Raw genomic sequence first — 18988 nt, 5'->3', positions numbered from 1 at the left:
CCAGATCTCCCAGAATTCCCTAGCCAAATATGAGAACTTCAAGCCCCAGAATTCCCCAGTCAGATATCTCAGAATTTCCCCATCAGTTATGTGGACTTCAAGTCCCAGAATTCCCCAGTCAGATATCCTAGGTTTCCCCAATGAGATATGTGGACCAAGTCCCAGAATTCCCCAGCCAGATTCATAGACTTCTAGCCCCAGAATTCCCCAGCCAGATCTCCCAGAATTCCCTAGTCAGATATCCCAGATTTCCCCAATCAGTTATGTGGACTTCAAGTCCCAGAATTCCCCAGTCAGATTCATAGACATGGCCCCAGAATTCCCCAGCCAGATCTCCCAGAATTCCCTAGCTAAATATGAGGACTTCAAACCCCAGAATTCCCCAGTCAGATATGTGGACTTCAAGTCCCAGAGTTCCCCAGTCAGATATCCCAGATTTCCTGAATCAGATAAGTGGACTTCAAGTCCCAGAATTCCCCAGTCAGATATCCTAGATTCCTCCAATCAAATATGTGGACTTCAAGTATACTGCCTGGGCAATTCTGGGACTTGAAGTCCACACGTTTCTAAATTGCTCAGGTTGAGAAACACAGCTTAAAGGATGGTTTGAGGGAAACATCTACCCTCCGCACAGAGGTACCGCAGGACGTGGTCAAACAGAAGATGCCAAAAAATTCCTCAGGTCCACTCATGCCACTGCGGCCGCCATCTTGACTTTTTTGACCATAGCGCACAACTGAAGAGAAAATGTCTGCCGCAGAATGCCAACCAGGATATGCAGCTCTGAAATAAGAATGAACCGAAACTGATAAGAACAGATCTTAATCTTAGCTGAAAAGCCGAGAAGCCTGTTTATTTATTTATTTATTTATTTTCTGTGATTATTTTCAAAGCAAAAAAAAAAAAAAAGCAATAAAAATTTAAATATAAGGAAAAGAACTGGCACTGTGAAATAGAACGGGATAGATAAGAGGTTCGGCCCAAATTATAGCTGGAGCCACGATTCATTCTAGAGATTGAGGCCACGGGTGAAGGATGCAAATCTCCCTAGGGGGAAAAATTCTATTTATTAATGGGGGAAGGAAAAAAATTCGCTTCTGTCAAATCGTATGACAAGTCAACCCTCTGGGTTAGCAGCGACGTAAAAGGAGCACGAAACGAGCCCCAGATTGCAATTCTCCAGCTCAGGGAATCAAAAGGAAAGGGGGTTGCGTTTTCTTAATAAAAGAGAAGAAGGAAGAATGCAGAAGACGTCGTTAGATTGCGTCCGGCATCAAATGAGGGAGTGTTCACCGATGGGGTTACACCATGGTAACAAGGTGGAGTAACTGAATCCAATTTGCAATTGGATTGCTTTGCAATTGAATCCATCTTTTGAGGAAAAAAATGTTTAAAATCCCGCCTTTCTTATTTTTATAAATAAATAGCTGATAACCCGGCGTTGCCGGGGTATTTATTTATAAGGGGGAAAATGTCCAGACCAAACGGGATTTCTAATGTTAGATTTTCCCCCTTATCAGAGGGAGTCCCCTTGGGGAGTACTGTGAAGGCGTTACCATGCAACTCCACTGCGCTGTACAGTAGAAGCCATTTTAAGGCACAACAGGCTGTATCTGAACAGAACACACACTCCCGAGGGATGTTAGGGGTGTCTTACTCCAACAATATTTGTTTCCAGAGTGTAAGTTGGTGAATATATCTAATATTCCTTTTGCCTTCTATTTTGTCCCATAGTGACATAGCTTTCATGGATGAGGTGGGACTAGAACTCACAGTCTCCTAGTGATTGGCCCAAAGTCATCCAGCTGGCTTTCATAGCTAAAGCAAGTCTAGAACTCATAGCTTCTTAGTGATTGGTCTGAAGCCACCCAACCAGCTTTCATGCCTAAGATGAAACTAGAACTCCCTGTCTTCTGGTGGTTGCCCAAAGTGACCCAACTGGTTTTCATGTCTAAGGTGGGACTAGAACTCCCAGTCTCCTGGTGATTGCCCAAAGTCACCCAGCTGGTTTTCATGCCTAAGGCAGGACTAGAACTCACTGTCTTCTGGTGACTGGTCCAAAGTCACCTAAGTAGTTTTCATGTCTAAAATGGAACTAGAACTCACTGTCTACTAGTGATTGGCCCAAAGTCCTCCAGCTGGCTTTCATAGCTAAAGTAGATCTAGAACTTATAGCCTCCTAGTGATTGGCTCAAAGTCACCCAGCTGGTTTTCATGTCTAAGGTGGGACTAGAACTCCCAGTCTCCTAGTAATTGGCCCAAAGTCACCCATCTGGTTTTCATGTCTAAGGTGGGACTAGAACTCACTGTCTCCTGGTGATTGCCCAAAGTCACCCAGCTGGTTTTCATGTCTAAGGTGGGACTAGAACTCCCAGTCTCCTGGTGATTGCCCAAAGTCACCCAGCTGGTTTTCATGCCTAAGGCAGGACTAGAACTCACTGTCTTCTGGTGACTGGTCCAAAGTCACCTAAGTAGTTTTCATGTCTAAAATGGAACTAGAACTCACTGTCTACTAGTGATTGGCCCAAAGTCCTCCAGCTGGCTTTCATAGCTAAAGTAGATCTAGAACTTATAGCCTCCTAGTGATTGGCTCAAAGTCACCCAGCTGGTTTTCATGTCTAAGGTGGGACTAGAACTCCCAGTCTCCTAGTAATTGGCCCAAAGTCACCCATCTGGTTTTCATGTCTAAGGTGGGACTAGAACTCACTGTCTCCTGGTGATTGCCCAAAGTCACCCAGCTGGTTTTCATGTCTAAGGTGGGACTAGAACTCCCAGTCTCCTGGTGATTGCCCAAAGTCACCCAGCTGGTTTTCATGTCTAAGGTGGGACTAGAACTCACTGTCTCCTGGTGATTGCCCAAAGTCACCCAGCTGGTTTTCATGTCTAAGGTGGGACTAGAACTCCCAGTCTCCTGGTGATTGCCCAAAGTCACCCAGCTGGTTTTCATGCCTAAGGCAGGACTAGAACTCACTGTCTTCTGGTGACTGGTCCAAAGTCACCTAAGTAGTTTTCATGTCTAAAATGGAACTAGAACTCACTGTCTACTAGTGATTGGCCCAAAGTCCTCCAGCTGGCTTTCATAGCTAAAGTAGATCTAGAACTTATAGCCTCCTAGTGATTGGCTCAAAGTCACCCAGCTGGTTTTCATGTCTAAGGTGGGACTAGAACTCCCTGTCTCCTGGTGATTGCCCAAAGTCACCCAGATGGTTTTCATGTCTAAGGTGGGACTAGAACTCCCAGTCTCCTGGTGATTGCCCAAAGTCACCCAGCTGGTTTTCATGTCTAAGGTGGGACTAGAACTCCCAGTCTCCTGGTGATTGCCCAAAGTCACCCAGCTGGTTTTCATGTCTAAGGTGGGACTAGAACTCACTGTCTCCTGGTGATTGCCCAAAGTCACCCAGCTGGTTTTCATGTCTAAGGTGGGACTAGAACTCACTGTCTCCTGGTGATTGCCCAAAGTCACCCAGCTGGTTTTCATGTCTAAGGTGGGACTAGAACTCCCAGTCTCCTGGTGATTGCCCAAAGTCACCCAGCTGGTTTTCATGTCTAAGGTGGGACTAGAACTCACTGTCTCCTGGTGATTGCCCAAAGTCACCCAGCTGGTTTTCATGTCTAAGGTGGGACTAGAACTCCCAGTCTCCTGGTGATTGCCCAAAGTCACCCAGCTGGTTTTCATGTCTAAGGTGGGACTAGAACTCACTGTCTCCTGGTGATTGCCCAAAGTCACCCAGCTGGTTTTCATGTCTAAGGTGGGACTAGAACTCACTGTCTCCTGGTGATTGCCCAAAGTCACCCAGCTGGTTTTCATGTCTAAGGTGGGACTAGAACTCACTGTCTCCTGGTGATTGCCCAAAGTCACCCAGCTGGTTTTCATGTCTAAGGTGGGACTAGAACTCACTGTCTCCTGGTGATTGCCCAAAGTCACCCAACTGGTTTTCATGTCTAAGGTGGGACTAGAACTCCCAGTCTCCTGGTGATTGCCCAAAGTCACCCAGCTGGTTTTCATGTCTAAGGTGAGACTAGAACTCCCAGTCTCCTGGTGATTGCCCAAAGTCACCCAGCTGGTTTTCATGTCTAAGGTGGGACTAGAACTCCCAGTCTCCTGGTGATTGCCCAAAGTCACCCAGCTGGTTTTCATGTCTAAGGTGGGACTAGAACTCACTGTCTCCTGGTGATTGCCCAAAGTCACCCAGCTGGTTTTCATGTCTAAGGTGGGACTAGAACTCACTGTCTCCTGGTGATTGCCCAAAGTCACCCAACTGGTTTTCATGTCTAAGGTGGGACTAGAACTCCCAGTCTCCTGGTGATTGCCCAAAGTCACCCAGCTGGTTTTCATGTCTAAGGTGAGACTAGAACTCCCAGTCTCCTGGTGATTGCCCAAAGTCACCCAGCTGGTTTTCATGTGTAAGGTGGGACTAGAACTCCCAGTCTCCTGGTGATTGCCCAAAGTCACCCAGCTGGTTTTCATGTCTAAGGTGGGACTAGAACTCACTGTCTCCTGGTGATTGCCCAAAGTCATTAAGTTGACTTTCATAGCTAAACCAGGTCTAGACTCATAGCCTCCTAGTGATTGGTCCCAACCAGCTTTCATGCCTAAGATGAAACTAGAAGTGCCTGTCTCCTGGTGATTGCCCAAAGTTACCCGGCTTTCATGCCTAAGGCAGGACTAGAACTCCCCGTCTCCTACTGATTGGCCCAAAGTCACCCAGCTTGGGGGATCCTAAGGTTCCTCAGACACTACTTGAAGGTCTGAGGACCCCCTGCCTCCACTCTACTCAGCCCCCATTTTGTCCAGATATCCCTGCATTTCTGCCCCTGAATTTTCACCCTCTCCGGGGTCCCTTGCTCTCCGCCACACAAGCAACGAATGATTAAATATCAGCCTTCGTTGCGTCTCTGCTGCTCAATATTTAGCTTCGGTTCTATTGGACCTCCGTGCAAACGTAAAACGAAATAAAGGATGGCTCTCGAGCTGCAGCTGCTATTAATCGTAATAAGACCCTTGATTTGTGCTGCTATCTTATCTACAAGAGGGAGCCTCCTGATGACAATAGGTGTGCGTGTGTGTGTGTGTGTGTGTGATATATTGGGGAGGGGAGGAAGACTGGGAAGTTTGCAGACCGCTCAGTCGCGGCCGCAGAAGGGCTGGCCCTTGGCAAGAAAGCTTCGGGGTTGCTTTAAATAGGAAGGGGTTGGTTAAGTGATCGCATGTAGATGCTCCTGCCATCCTTAAGCAGTGTGCACTGAAGCAGCGGTAACGAACGACCAGCGTGGATCAATACAACCGATGCCTTTCATATATAATATATGAATAATCGTGGCATAAACCGAGAGGCAGCCCTAAGGCAGAAAGACTTTGCAGACTTTCTGAAGGTCATAAGAGCAGAGGGCTTCCTTTAAGGTTCAGCTATGAGGATGGTCACTTTTCTTTCTTTCTTTCTTTCTTTCTTTCTTTCTTTCTTTCTTTCTTTCTTTCTTTCCTTCCTTCCTTCCTTCCTTCCTTCCTTGTTCAATATTCTTTTCATCCGTCTTCCTTTCCTTTCTTTTCCTTTCCTTTCTTCCTTTCCCTTCCTTTCTTTCCTTCCTTCTTCCTTCCTTTTCCTTCCCTTTCCTTTCCTACTCCCTCCTCCATCCTTCCTTTCTTCCTTACGTCTTTCTTTCCTCTCCTCCCCTCCCTTCTCCTCTCCCCTCCCTCCTTCCCACCCTGCCTCCCTCCCTTCCTTCCCCCTTTCTTCTTTTCTTGCTCCCATCCAGGTTTATTTCTCTTGTATGATTCCGTGATGTTATGAGGCTGTGATTTTTATCTGTTCTCCTGTGTTTCTCTGGTTTCATGACTTTACAATATGATTGCAGGATTCTGGGATTCTATGATTCCGTGATGCTTTCTGAGGCGAAGGACAGTATTATTAACGTTGTGACAGTTGTTGTTATTTCCTCAGAATCTCCCAACGTGAAAGCATCTTCCCCCCCTCCCCATCCCAATTAATCCCCCTCTCTCTGGCAGGAGACTCGCGTTGGCAAAGGCTGCGCCGCGCATAGAAATAATCCCCTGGGCTTGCAAAATTCCACAACAGCCGAATTGTTTCACCGCCGCTGGTAATCGGCCAAGCCAAGTCAATGCAAGGGGGTGAAAAGTGGGCTTCTCTGTGCCAAACCCAGCCCCCATTCTCCCCGGCCGCCTTTTCCTGGGTGCCCAAGGACTGCCCCCCCCCCTTCGCTTTTCCTTCTAGCCAAAAGGATTCTGGGCCAGGCGCCTTCATCTCGCTGCGCCCAGGATCTCTTGCGCAGCTCTTCAATTGCCTTGATGAAGTCGCCTGGCAGAGGAAGGACCATCCATCATGAAGATAGACAGGAAGGGAAAACGGGCACCTGGCCGACCCCCTTTTCTGAAGCTGGCGCAAACGGGGAGGGAAGGCGCTGTGGGTCAGAAGGAAGCGGAGCCAAATCTAGAGAGCTGGGGTGAGAATTTGGACTTCCTCCCTGCTGTGATGGGACAGAGGCCTCCAGGTGGGGAAAAGTCAGGATGGAGCAAAGACGAAATCTTAAGAGTCCTAGTGGACAATCACTTAAATATGAGCCAGTTAAGTTGGAGATCAGCGAAAAAAACCTACTGTATTTTTCGGAGTATAAGATGCACCTTTTTCCCTCAAAAAAGAGGCTGAAAATCTGGGTGCGTCTTATACACTGAACACAGCATTTTTTTGCCTCCCGAAACCCCGCTCCCTTCACTAAAATGGCCATGCATAGCCTTTAGGAGGCTTTCAGAGAGCTCCTGGAGGCTGGAGAGGGCAGAAATGAGCAAAAAATGGGCTGCTTTTTGCCCCCCCCCCTCAGCCCCCAGCAGCACTCTATAAGTCTCCATAAGGCTATGCATGCAATTTTTTAAAATTAAAAACGGGCCCGGTTTAGCAAAAAACAGGCCATTTTTTGCTCGTTTTTGCCCCTCCACTCCCCAGGAGCACTCTGCAAGTCCCCCCACCCAGGCTATTCATGCCTCTTTTTTAAAAAAAATAGGCCAGTTTTCGCAAAAAACGGGTCCTTTTGAGGAGGTTTGCAGAGTGCAAAAACTTTTTTTTTTCCTTTTGGAAAGCTCTTTAACTGATTGATGAGAATTGGATTGATCAAGTGCTGTGCCAGCAGAAACAAAGTCTTAGGTGCTGCAGATTGTCAGCAATTTCCTTCTCCAGCACATAGATAAATACACCTGGAAACATCTACCTACCCTCTCTCTCTCCCTACCTACCTACTGTATTTCTCTCTCTCTCCCTCTCTACCTACCTACCTACCTACCTACCCTCTCTCTATCTCTCTCCCTACCTACCTACTGTATTTCTCTCTCTCTCTCTCTCTCCCCCTCTATCTACATACCACCTACCTTCTCTCTCTCCCTCTCCCTCCCTACCTACTGTATTTCTCTATCTCTCTATCTTTCTATTTCTCTCTCTCCCCCCCCCTCTATCTATCTATCTACCTACCTACCTACTCTCTCTCTCTCCCTACCTACCTACTGTATTTCTCTCTCTCTCTCTCTCTCTCTCTCTCTCTCTCTCTCTCTCTCTCTCTCTCTCTCTCTCTCTCTCTCTCTCTCTCCCTTTATCTACTTACCTACCTAACTACTCACTCTCTCTCCCTACCTACCTACTGCATTTCTCTCTCTTTCTCTCTCTATCTACCTACCTTCTTTTTTTAAAATTTGCCTCTTCAAAACTTTGGTGCGTCTTATACTCCGAAAAATACGGGAATACAATCTTTGGTTGTATCAACAGAGGCACAGAATCAAAATCACGGGAAGTCTTAGTAGCGCTTTATAAAGCCTTGGTAAGGCCACACTTAGAATACCGCATCCAGTTTTGGTCACCACATTACCAAAGAGATTGTGAGGGGAGAAAATATCCATTGGAAAGTCGCAGGTAATAAGGTCTAGGAATGAGCTGGCAGGCCTCACTGAACCAAAGTTTTAAACTAGCATAATTGCAAAAAGTACCAGACTAATATTTCAAATGTGCTGACTTGGGTTTGCATCTTCTACAAAGTTTGTACTTGGTTTGTTTTCTTCTTTTTTCTCTTTCTTTTGTTTGTACAAACTTCACATCTCTGCAACACATTACATTTTTTTTACATATCTGTTGTGATTCTTTTATCTATACTAGGGGTGTCCAAACTTGGCAACTTTAAGACTTGTGGACTTCAACTCTTAGAATTCCCCAGCCAGCTCTGCTGGCTGGGGAATTCTGGGAGTTAAAGTCCACAAGTCTTAAAGTTGCCAAGTTTGGACACCCCTGATCTATACAAATAAATATTTTATAACTATAACTTTATATGTTTGTGCATTTATATTATTTCATACATTTTTTTCATTCTATATATAATATTCTATGTATTATATATATATATATATATATATATATATATATATATATATATATATATATATATATATATATATATATATATATATATATATATATATAAAACAGTCTTTACTGCATTTAAATCATTTTGTTTAATATTTATTTGCTACAATCTATCTCATATTTCTATCGTTTAATCATTTTCTGGTTTTGTAGTTATCTATTGATTTGTTGATCTTTCTTCCATTCTTTTTTTTTTGCTTTCCTGCTCCCCCCCCCCTTTCCTCTAGCCAATTATACAATAAATCCCATACGGAGTAATATTCAGATTCTTCTTTCTCTTTTACGTAGTTCTTTCGTGAGCCTTTCCATCTCTGCAGTCAGAAAGTAAGAAAGAACAAGGAATAAAACACTGGAATGCATAGGTCAGTAACAAATAAGGCATAAGTAATGTGGCTTGAGATGGGAATGGGGTCCTTTGCCAGATAGCAATCCTTGTAGGAGTTGCTATTTGCTACAAAGGAACCCATCGCAATGGAAAATTTAAAATATAGGTTTTGCTGCGCAATTGCACTAAAGTAAAATAAAATATGGATTAAAATATAAGAATGAAGACGTGGAATAAAAGGGACAGTTAGAAGCTTGCTTCATCATTGGAGGTTTTTAAGAACAGACTGGGACAGCCCTTTGTCTAATACGGCACGTGGTCTCCTGCTCGAGCAGGGGGTTGGACTAGAAGACCTCCGAGGTCCCCTCCAGCACTATCCTGATTGACTGATTTGGACTTCCTCCCTGCTGTGATGGGACGGAGGCCTCCGGGAAAAGCCAGGATGGATCAAAGACCAGATCGCATCACATTGCCAGAAGGATGCTAGGCGCACCTTCGCAGACTGACGAATTGCATTCAAAGGCAGAAGCTGTCGGGAGCAGCGGGTCGCTGGAGTTAATGGGCTGAGCTGGCCGTATAATATTTATTAGCTGCTTTGCTTCACACAGTTATCCATCCCAGCCCAGAAACCGGAGACAGAGCAGGTGAAGGTAAAGCGTAATAGGCAATCAATAATGCAGAATCAATCAAAAGACACAAATCAAAGCCGGCAGAACAGATCCCTTATGAACGTATCCGAGAGGCGCGAAAGGCTTTATTAATATCCTGGGCCCGGTACTGAGATGGTTGGGGTGGGAAGTCAAGTCTTTGTAGCCTAATAGATAGCCTTCGGGAAAGGAAATGTCGAAATCTGCAAGGGAAGGCAGTTCCGTAAGGCAATCGACGGGATAGAGAGGGATATTTTTTTTTAAAGGAACCAGCAAGTGTGACCTGGATCACACTCATGCCTTTATGGCACTTCTGAAAGGGTTGTGTTATAAACAGGAGATAGGTGGTGCCGTATCCCTCCCCATCTGTTGAGGGAGGGCTGTTCAATCAGTGTAGATGGCCTCTTTGACCCCTCTTTCAAAGCAGCAGTCCTCTCTGTCCAGAATGTGGACTCCACTGTCTTCCAAAGATCTTTCAAATGCAGATGGAGTGCTGAATTTTGTCCTGATGGGTTTATACAATACAATACAATACAATACAATACAATAGTAGAGTTGGAAGGGACCTTGGAGGTCTTCTAGTCCAACCCCCTGCCTAGGCAGGAAACCCTATACCATTTCAGACAAATGGCTATCCAACATCTTCTTAAAGACTTCCAGTGTTGGGGCATTCACAACTTCTGGAGGCAAGCTGTTCCACTGATTAATTGTTCTAACTGTCAGGAAGTTTCTCCTCAGTTCTAAGTTGCTTCTCTCCTTGATTAGTTTCCACCCATTGCTTCTTGTCCTGCCCTCAGGTGCCTTGGAGAATAGCTTGACTCCCACTTCTTTGTGGCAACCTCTGAGATATTGGAACACTGCCATCATGTCTCCCCTAGTCCTTCTTTCTCTTAAGCTAGACATACCTAGTTCTTGCAACCGTTTGTTCTCTTATGTTGTGCCCTGCGTTTGTGAAGTGGCTGTTTTGTTTCCCCAACGTACAGATCTCCCCTTTCAGCAGCTCCAAGAACATTTCGCACCCATTTGCACTATTCCGGTGACCCCGAGGGCACAGATAAACCTCCAGGTGGTCTCAACAGCTCTCCGGAAGACTGCTAACGACCCAATTACTGCCAGGAATATAAATCCTTCTATTCCTCCCCCATTCAGTCAGAACTGAAGAAGCTATCTAGGATGAGAGGCGACACGTCATCAAGGAAAAACAAAATCTAGTTGCCTTTTGAAAACTTTTGGAATAACCTTCCAAAGTCTTTTGCAGACCCCGGGAAAAAAGGCCTTTCACACCACCCTCTCCAGAGATTCCTCTGCCTCCAGCCCATGATCTGACGGGAACTACAACTCTTACACCAAGCGGTTCCTGGTGTGTATGCGAGTCACCTCCAGGCCTTCGAACAGCTGCCTGCCAAAGCCCTGGATCTTTTCCAAGCTGCTTTGTACCTTGGTGGGGAGACAAAGAGGTTGATTTTCTTGCAATGTGCTCTTTTGAGATCAGCCAAAGGTAACGACAGCCAAAGATTCTTGGTCCGGAGCCCAGGGATATTTGTCCAAAATCAATACACCAAATAAAAACATTCTTCTAGATTCGGCAGCGAGCGAGGGTCGGAATAACACGGGCCTGCACGTTCCTTGCAAGAAGACTTTTTTTTTTAAAAAAAATGCAAAATCAGAGGAACCGGGAAGAACCGGTTCTGGGAACCGAGAAGAACCGGGTATGTTTAGCTTAAGCGTTAAGAGAAAGAAGGACTAGGGGAGACATGATAGCAGCGTTCCAATATCTCAGGGGTTGCCACAAAGAAGAGGGAGTCAAACTATTCTTCAAGGCACCTGAGGGTAGAACAAGAAGCAATGGGTGGAAACTAATCAGGGAGAGAAGCAACTTAGAACTGAGGAGAAACTTCCTGACGGTTAGAACAATTAACAGTGGAACAGAAGTTGCCTCCAGAAGTTGTGAATGCCCCAACAATGGAAGTCTTTAAGAAAATGTTGGATAGCTATTTATCTGAAACGGTATAGGGTTTCCTGCCTAGGCAGGGGGTTGGACTAGAAGACCTCCAAGGTCCCTTCCAACTCTACTATTGTATTGTATTATTGAACCGAAATCATCGGAAAAGAGGAAGTGGTGAGTTTCCCATTTTGTTACCCCTGGTTTGCTGTGTGCGCGCCCCTTCAATGCATGCGCCCGGCCTTTCATGCATGCACTTTGCTTGCACACATGCCTTCAGAAATGTGCCTAAATAGGAAGGCATAGACCCGGGGTGATATCCGCTACCGGTTCAAATGAACCGGTCCGAACCGGCTGAATCCCATCTGAAAAAATGGGCAAGAAGTGCAACCTTTCTCTTTCTTGACTGCTTCCTCATTCATCAAATCATTCGCAGGGTTTTCCCCCCAACGCAACGCAGTTCCTTCTTGTGAAACCTCGGATTGCAAATCATGTTTGCATTTCATTATCCGTGGTCTCCTATTTTGGTGTTGTTGTTGTTGTGTGGGTGCGTAGGTGGGTGTCAGTGCATTCCCTTCGGTTTTTGGTTTTTTTTTTTTGCTCTATGTTTGCGGAAGGAGGGACAAACGAATCCCATTTGTCGGTTGTGCATGGCTGGTTGTTTTAATCCCCCGTTTTTGTAGATTTATTTCTGATTGGAATACAGAGCGGCTGGAGATAAATGTAGATTTTAAAAGTGGGGGGAGTGAGCTTGGGAGGTGTATTTCCAAGGGAAGAAAAAACAAGGGACTGTTCAGTTGAGGGTGGAATGGAGTGTTTCACACACACACACACTGCAAAAAAATCTCATGAAAAGGTGCAAGGCTTTAGAACAGTGTTTCTCAACCTTGGCGACTTTAAGTGCTGTGGACTTCAACTCCCATAAAGTCCCGCCTATTTCTGGGCTCTGCCCAGGTTCTGTCCCCACCCATCTTCCTCAGGCTCCGCCCAGCTCAACCAGACTCTTCCTCCAGCGCAGCTGGCTGGAGAATTCTGGAACTTGAAGTCCACAGGACTTAAAGTCGCCAAGGTTGAGAAACACTGCTTTAGAAGAAGAGATAGGAAGACAAGGCCTGCTTGAGATGGGCGGAGCCTGATAAAAATGGGTGGGATTTGATGGTGATTGGTGAAGATAGAGCCTGAGAGGGGTGGGGCCTGGTGGAAATGGGTGGGACCTGATGAAAATGGGTGGAGCCTCCCAGCTAGCCTTTTCATCTTGGCTTCTGGTCCTTCCGTCCTTCCTTTCCTTCGCTCAATTTGGCTCCAGCCAAGAGCATCCCCGAAAATGGAGAGCATTTGGGTGGATCCTTTCAGCCCTGGGTCTCCACTGCAGCCTTCCAAGGTTTCCTTCTGCAAAAGTCCACCCACGACTGCTTCTCTCCGCGTTCCAGAATTTCTCTCGTCTCTGGGAAGAACGAGAATGAAAAGAAAAGGGGAGGAGAGAGAGAGAGAGAAAGAGAGAGAGAGATTGCAGTCACCATGGCAACCGCTGGGGATAGAGAGAGGCTTGTTTGCAAAACACGGGTCTGGAAATCACTTTATTGGGGGGGGGAAATACAAGCGGGGGTGGTCCCAATCCACCCTCCCTGCTTCTGACGATGTTGTGGTCCTCTGGCGGAGCTGGCAACAGATTCAGAGAGTGAGGAAGTTGGGGAGGAACGTGGGCAGTGGTGGGTTGCAGGCAGTACGACTCAGTACAGGCGTACCGGAGCCTGCCCGGAGCACTGGATACCATTCCAGTACGGTGATCCGGAGGGCCCACACACTCGCCCGAGCTCCTTACCAGTCTTTTAAGTCTTCAGTGCTTCCGCGCGAGGTGCATATAGCGCCTGCGCGATGCTCCCCTGAGCAGCTGGAGCATCATGGAGGCTTGCAAAGGCGCTAAGACACGTGCATGTGCTGCACATATGCGCATGCGCACTGTGCACAGCCATGTGGATGCCGCCGGAACCCACCACTGAACATGGGCCAGTCCTGGAGTCTGGGGAAGGCTCTGATGAGGGCTCTGTGGCACAGGCAGAGAGGGGGCCAGGGCCATCTGGGAGTTATGTGCTGCCTCCGGAGCCTCCAGCGTCGGACATCAGCAAGGCAGAGGAACAGCGGGAGCCTGTTCCCAGTGCGCGCATGCGCACAGCTGCCAGAAGGCAAGAACAGTTAAGACAAAAGGGATGACTTGGGAGTAAGGCTTGGAGGTGATTGGCCCCTCCCATGAGACATAAAGGAGGCTCAAAGGCACATGAGCCTTTGCAGGAAGCAACTTTGTTCGTTTTGGTCAGTGTAAATTCTGAAGCTCCTTTTTGATTCTGTGCTCCGTGTGGCCTTGCAAAGCTAATTGGCAATTAGGCCTTTGGCAGCGTTTCAAGGGAGATAAAGGTGAGTGCTTATCATCCTGAGCCAAAGACTTTGGCAGACTTCTGTTGGACTCTTTGCAAACTATTTGTGACTCATTACAGGCTGTGAATGAACATAATGCACAGCCGTTGAAGTAAAAAGAGGGTTTTTGGGACTAAGCGTGTGCTTTTTTATACTGTCTCAGGAAGCCTAGGTCAGAACAGACGCTAGCTTTCAGCATCCTCCGATCAAGGGTGGGGGTCGAACAAGCCGCCTTCCTCCTCGACACGGGAATGCACTCTGTACACGCTCAGAGGCAATGCAGGCTTTGATGCTCAAGACTGAACATCCGAGGCCTGACTCTGAACAAACAAAAGCCTGGGTTGAAATCATGGAGAGGGGAACCCAAGAATGGCTTTCGCTTTGAATCTATGAGCGGGGAAAGAGGGCCTCTGAGAACGGGCAGAGTTTACTGCAGGGGAAGAACAGGGTTCTGTAACAGCATTGCTAAAAAGGCATTTAAGAGTTGTCAACCTAATTTTGTGAAGCTTCTTCTCCGGTAATATTGTACTGCAAACTAGGGCATACAAAACCTTTGCCAGACCATTCCTCGAATACAGCTCGTCTGCCTGGAATCCACACTGTATATCGGACATGAGTATAATCGAGCGAGTCCAGAGGTATTTCATGAGAAGAGTCCTCCACTCCTCTGCTCACAACAGAATCCCTTATGCCACCAGGCTTGAAATTTTGGGCTTGGACAACCTAGAACTACGCCGCCTGCCGTCTGACCGAAGCATAGTACACAAAATTATCTGCTATAACATCCTCCCTGTCAATGACTATTTCAGCTTCAACCTCAATAACACGCAGGCAAACAATTGATACAAACTCAAGGTCAACCACTCCAAACTCGATTGCAGAAAACACGACTTCAGCCACAGGGTGGTCAATGCCTGGAATGCTCTACCTGACTCTGTTGTTACATCCTCAACCCCACACACACAGCTTCAACCTTAAACTGTCTACCGTGGACCTCCCCCCATTCCTAAGAGGTCCGTCAAGAGAGCATGCATAAGCGCACCAACGTGCCTACTGTCCCTGTCCTATGGTCCACATGTATTTGTCCTCATTTTCCTTGTTCATGTCCATGTTTATACTTATACCTGTTACCTTTTACATGTTTGACAAACTAAGTAAATAAATAAAATAAATAAATAAAACATATTTTTTTCAGTCATGCTGCAGCAGGATGGCCTTTCTCGCTTCTGCTTTCAGAGAAAGAAAGAAAACAAGCCCCAAATTAATTCATCTTAAATAGATTCTTTGAGATTCTGATTAATTAAAACGTCTGTGTTTCTTCGGATATTGGATTCCTGGCTTGCCTTCTGATACTGGATCACCCAGGTGCAGTGACGTGCAGTCAGGTGAGGCAAGTGAGGCACAGCCTCACCGCTCTCATCATGAAAAGAAAAAAAAATGTAAAAGGAAAAAGCTGAGCTAGTGGCTGCCTCACCGTGGATGACTTTGCTTATATGTTTAAAAAAGCCTCTAAAAAGCGCCCTCTACTGTGAGGCAGGAGAACTGCATGCCTCATCTAGTCTGACGTTAGGCGTTTTATGATCACTCGAGCAGAGTTAAGCAAGGGTTAAAAGCCTAAAAATTCCTGACGTAGGTGAGGCATGCAGTTCTCCTGCCTCATAGTAGAGGGCGCTCGTTTGGGCGGGGCTTCTTCAGAGGACCCGAGGCAAGAGCAGAGTTGAAATCCTCTCTGAAACAGCTGGAAAAGGTACGTGTGGGTCGGAGGGAGGGGGAGGAATTCAAACTTCAAATTTCAAAGTGTAGTTTGATTGCAGGCAGAGCGACGTTGCCTTTTCAAACCTGTAATCAGTGAGGCTGGGCTGGATCCTTCCGGGGCTGGGGGAAAGTGTGTGTAGTCCAATCCAACTTGTGTTTGTGTGTGTGTGTGTGTGTGTGTGTGTTTGAGAGAGGGGGGAGGGAGGGAGAGAGGGAGGAAGGAGGGGAAGGGAGAAGAAAAAGAAAAAGAAAGAAGGAATCTTCTTTCGCAAAGGAGAAAAACAAATGCTGTCGCTTTAAATCGGAACTGAGCATGCCTGGCTGTGGAATTCTGGGAGTTGAAGTCCCACAAGTCTAAAAAAATTTGAAACCCACCACTGGGTCAGTGCCTCACCAGCCATAAACCTCACCACACGCCACTGCCCAGGTGGCCCGTAAGAGTCAAAAGAATATGTTAAAAAAAAAATTAACACTTAAAACAGTACAGTAAGTACTTTCAAGAACACTTTCAAGGAACGAGGGAAAACATGGTGGCCGATTCCCTATTTAGTGCCCTCTTGTTGTTGTGTTGTGCTTTCAGGTTGTTATTACCTGCCTTGGGTTGTGACAATGACATCGGGCGGCGATGCCCATTGAAATACAAGTAGCCCTCGACTTACGACGGTGGCTTAGCGATCGTTTGAAGTTACAACAGGACAAACAAAATCCTTACAACCCAGATTCACACCTCCCTCCTCGCAATCACCTGATTGTATGTTGTGTGTGTGACAACTGGCCTGCATTTGGAGTGTCCTGTTTTTATGCGCCCCCTCTCCCCCCCCCCCCAAATGGCATTTATTTCTGTTTCTGGCAGAAAAACATGCAATTGCAAACAATGGATTCACTCAATGACTCCAGCGATTGCTGCACAACCACGGTGATCCGCTTTAACGACGGCTGCAAAGAATATCATAAAATTTGGTGGATCCCGCAGTGATCCATTTAACAACCAGCATGACTTACTACCAGAATTCCAAACTCTAATTGAGTTACAAGTTGAGGACTATTTTGTAAGTAAGCAAAAGTTGAGATACATTTTTGATGGTCATCCCATAGAAGCCTTCGGAGCGCTTAAAACCACCCTCCGATGAAAGTCATCCCGCTTTATAATGCTTTGGTAAGGCCACACTTGGAATATTTGCATTCAGTTCTGGTCGCCAAAGATGCGGAGACTCTAGAAAGAGTGCAGAGAAGAGCAACAAAGATGATTAGGGGACTGGAGACTAAAACATATGAAGAACGGTTGCAGGAACTAGGTATGTCTAGCTTAAGAGAAAGAAGGACTAGGGGAGACATGATAGAAGTCTTCCAATATCTCAGGGGTTGCCCCAAAGAAGAGGAAGTCAAGCTATTCTCCAAGGCACCTGAGGGTAGAACAAGAAGCAATGGGTGGAAACTAATCAAGGAGAGAAGCAACTTAGAACTGAGGAGAAACTTCCTGACAGTTAGAACAATTAATCAGTGGAACAGAAGTTGCCTCCAGAAGTTGTGAATGCCCCAACACTGGAAGTCTTTAAGAAGATGTTGGATAGCCATTGTCTGGAACGGTATAGGGTTTCCTGCCTAGGCAGGGGGTTGGACTAGAAGACTTACTTACTTCAAAGCTCCGGGAACTGAGAACAAGGAAAACAAAGCAGGGCCGTGCAGACTCTTGACAGATTGCAAAAGCTCGAGAGCAGCGGTTGAGAGAGACGATCCGGTCTCCCCCACGGGCTGTTTTATGGTGACTCTTGTCGGCATGCCGTAAGTTCCTGCCACTGTCCTTTTTCTCTCCCCTCTGGAGGTGATAAATGAAGTGCGGAGCATCCGTCATACATCAGGCCAGGGCGAAGGGCGAAGGGGAGAGCATGGCGCAGCGGCTGCCGAAAACATCATTTATCACCGCCTGGGTGCGATGCCCCCGTTCTCCCTCCCTTTCTCGAGCAAGAAGGAGTTGTGTTTATTATTTACAGTAGTCCTCGACTTACGACCACAATGGAGCCCCCTACCCACCTACCCACATTTCTGTCGCCAAGCGAGACGCTCGTTCCTTCAGCTTTTGACCCATTTCGCAACCTTTCCTGCCGGAGTCGTTAAGCGAAGCACTGCAGTTGCTAAGTTCGCAAGCCGGTTGTTAAGTGAATCCGGCTTCCCGGTTGATTTGAAGGGCGCAAGAAAAGGGGGATCACGTGACACCCTCCCGGGACAACTGCGCACCGTCATAAAGGTGAGTCCCTTGCCAAGGGTGTGGATTTTGACGGCGTATCCTGGGGAGGCTGTAACGGTCATCAGCGTGAAAAAAAAGGATCATCATCATCGTTACCCTTTTTTTCCGGTGCCGTTGAACGGTAACTTTGAATGGTCACTAAATGAACGGTCGTAAGTCGAGGACTGGTTGTATTTTCATCTCCATGGACAGCTGAGTTCAAAGATCGACAGAGAATGAGAGCCGAATCCAAACACCGAGAATAGGAAGAAAGAATTTGTACAAATGAAACTTTAAATTTTTATTTTAGCTGTCCTTTCCATCAAGTCATCTCTAAATTCTGGTGATTTGCAAAAACACGGCTAATTCCTCAACTTACGGCCACAATTGAGCCCTAAATTTCCATGGCTAAGCGAGACGATTCTTATTTCGCAGTGAATTTTGCTCCACGTTACGACCTTTCTTGCCCCAGTTGTTAAGTGAATCACTGCAGCTGTTAATTGAGTAGCGCAGTTGTTAAGTGAATCCCGCTTCCCTGTGGACTTTGCTCATCAAACGGTCACAAAAGGGGATCACATGACCCCCCCGGGACACTGCAACCGTCATAGATATGAGTCAGTTGCCAAGCATCCGAAGTTTGCTTTCTGGATTCACATATTACGCTGAACCGTTTAAGTAATCAGATAATCTTGGTAAAGGTAAAGGTTCCCTTCGCACATCTGTGCTAGTCGTTCCTGACTCTAGGAGGCGCTGCTCATCTCCGTTTCAAAGCCGAAGAGCCAGTTCTGTCCGAAGACGTCTCTGTGGTCATGTGGCCGGCATGACTAAACACTGAAGGCGCACGGAACGCTGTTCCCTTCTCACCAAAGGTGGTTCCTATTTTTCTACTTGCATTTTTACGTGCTTTCGAACTGCTAGGTTGGCTGAAGCTGGGACAAGTCACAGGAGCTCATTCCATTACGCTGCGCTAGGGATTCAAACCACTGAACTGCCGACCTTTTGGATCAACAAGCTCAGCGTCGTAGCCACTGAGCCACCGCGTCAGATAATCCGGGATTAAATGCTATATCCAGGTTGTAACTGAGGTGTAGTTGGGTGAATATAATGGGAAGATTTATACAAAACCATAAAAAAACAGAAGGAATATTAAAACAAGATATTTTGGTTGGTGGTATCTGCAGTTGTTTTTATTCTAATATTTTCTGCCAGATTGGAATCGGAATTTATTGTGTTTTTCAAGGCGGGTCTTAAGTGGGTCATGTCGAATTT

This window comes from Natrix helvetica (genome assembly GCF_964273705.1).
Source record: "Natrix helvetica genome assembly, chromosome: 1".
Taxonomy (NCBI): domain Eukaryota; kingdom Metazoa; phylum Chordata; class Lepidosauria; order Squamata; family Natricidae; genus Natrix; species Natrix helvetica.
Note: the sequence above shows the minus strand (reverse complement) of the source record.